The sequence below is a fragment of the Acanthisitta chloris genome, unplaced genomic scaffold (assembly GCF_000695815.1).
Source record: "Acanthisitta chloris isolate BGI_N310 unplaced genomic scaffold, ASM69581v1 scaffold20573, whole genome shotgun sequence".
In the NCBI taxonomy this organism is placed as follows: Eukaryota; Metazoa; Chordata; class Aves; order Passeriformes; family Acanthisittidae; genus Acanthisitta; species Acanthisitta chloris.
The window spans coordinates 8445-10277 of NW_008663499.1; the positions used below are offsets into that span (position 1 = coordinate 8445).

At 44.4% G+C, this 1833-nt stretch overlaps 1 protein-coding gene across 1 annotated transcript in view; it reads right to left on the reverse strand.

Annotated features, from left to right (window-relative positions):
* The window catches only part of LOC103798742 (arginine-glutamic acid dipeptide repeats protein-like), a gene marked incomplete at both ends in the record, with an annotated part of 36813 nt that overhangs the window by 8273 nt on the left and 26707 nt on the right, over positions 1 to 1833 (reverse strand). The gene's annotated exons all lie outside the window — the stretch shown is intronic.

Genomic DNA, 1833 nt, shown 5'->3' on the forward strand with positions numbered 1-1833 from the left:
CTTTTCTCTGACTTTGAATCCCAATCATTTCCTGGCCACTTCTCTGCCTCTAAGGTAAAAGGTGTTGTTGCTTTCAAGTTGTAAGAGGAAAAAAAAATGGAGGAGAAGTTCTAACCAGCCCCTTGAAACAAAAAATCAACAGCAGAACAAACAGACCTGAATTGCCCACAAGAAAAGGGTTTCTTTGAACTGTGTTTTCTGTGATCAAATAACCTAACCTCAGCCTGCTCACTCCGTGGGGAAATCCTGCAGCCTGTGCTCGGGGCAGATCACGGAGTTAACTCCAACCCACCCTGAATCCAAACCCTCCCAAGGGCCCCAAACAAGCAATTACAGCCACAACTAATATCTGTCCCACTCAAACACTCCAAGCACAAAAGGAGGGTGTTGTTCCAGACATTAACTGCTGACATTTAAGATACTCCAAAATTTTACCAATGCCTAATTTACAAATAAAAACCTCAGAAAAAAAAAAAGAATACAGCCACAACTGTGATTACTGGCAATAAGCAGAGCAGATAATTTTGAACCTGTGATGCTGCAGATTGGGATGATGCTACTGAGCCCCAGCACAGAGATAACAATATTCATGTGTTAGATACTAAAATCATGTTCTCAGAGTGATATCTGGTGAGGAAGTGGGCTCAGCATTACCTACCAGCATTGATTCTGAGGGATAAAAGCCCATGAATAAATATGTTTGCTGACAGAGCTCTGTGCTGGCTGGCAAGGAGCACCCAAGCTGTGTCAGATGGGGAAGAACACTGAGTTCTGCCCCCAGTTCTGCTCTGCCTGCTCCACTGCACGTGTTTGCTTTAGAAATACCATTTCCCTGAGTGCACTCAGAGGGCTCAAAGTCCACCCAGCACCACTGTTTGTCCAACTGGGGAGATTCCTCGTGCCAGATCCAGGCCCAGCTCTGCTTGTGCAATGCTCTGCAGAGGTGGAAAATCTCTTGCAAGTGAATCCAGCCCCTTTTTACCTCTGAATTCACTTCTCTCAAATCTGAGGTGTCAGCAGCAAGGAGCAAGTGACTAAATCCCATATCTTTATGCCAGTGAATTACTGTGTCCTCTGACACATGGCAACAGCACAGTGCAAACCAATCTGTTCTCCTCCCACCATAAAATAGGGAATGGGAACCTATTTGAGCTCGATTTACACGTTGCCGAGCCATCAGGTCCCAAGGGAAGTTTAACAACTCACATCATAAACCAAACTTTAAAATCAGAATGGTGTGTATTTATAAAACACACGAACTTCACCATCACAATGCTTTTCCCCTGAGACCCTCCTCAAAGTGCAGTCATGACTTCACACAGATAACGATGAAGATTATTTATTCAACAACTAGTTTCACCCTCAGCTACAAAATCTGGATAGATTAAAGGACTAGAGGACATTCTGTACTTCTAATTCATGGTCAGACTGCACAGCAACACCAATCAGTAAATGACTCAATCTGACACAGATGGAGGAGGAGAGAGAGAGGGAGATGAGAGAGGGATCACACACAGAGAACGGCAATGTTACATACACACAGAGGTCAGACAGGTACTACACTGCAAAAATTCCATGCCAGACCTTATTAGCCACTTATTACCTAATATGATATTGTCTGCCTAAGGGATTAAATGCTGTGAGTGAGCCTGGCAGGATTAAACACAGCACACTGGTGTCTGCATGGGTGGCACAAGCTTCAGCACAAAGGAGCAAGTCAGGAAAGCTTTGGCTCTACAAACAGGGAGGAAAACCAGCTCCACTGAAGTCAAATGAACATTAATCACACATGCAGAGTGTGTGCTGCACATCAATTCAGGGACAAAAGCTGCA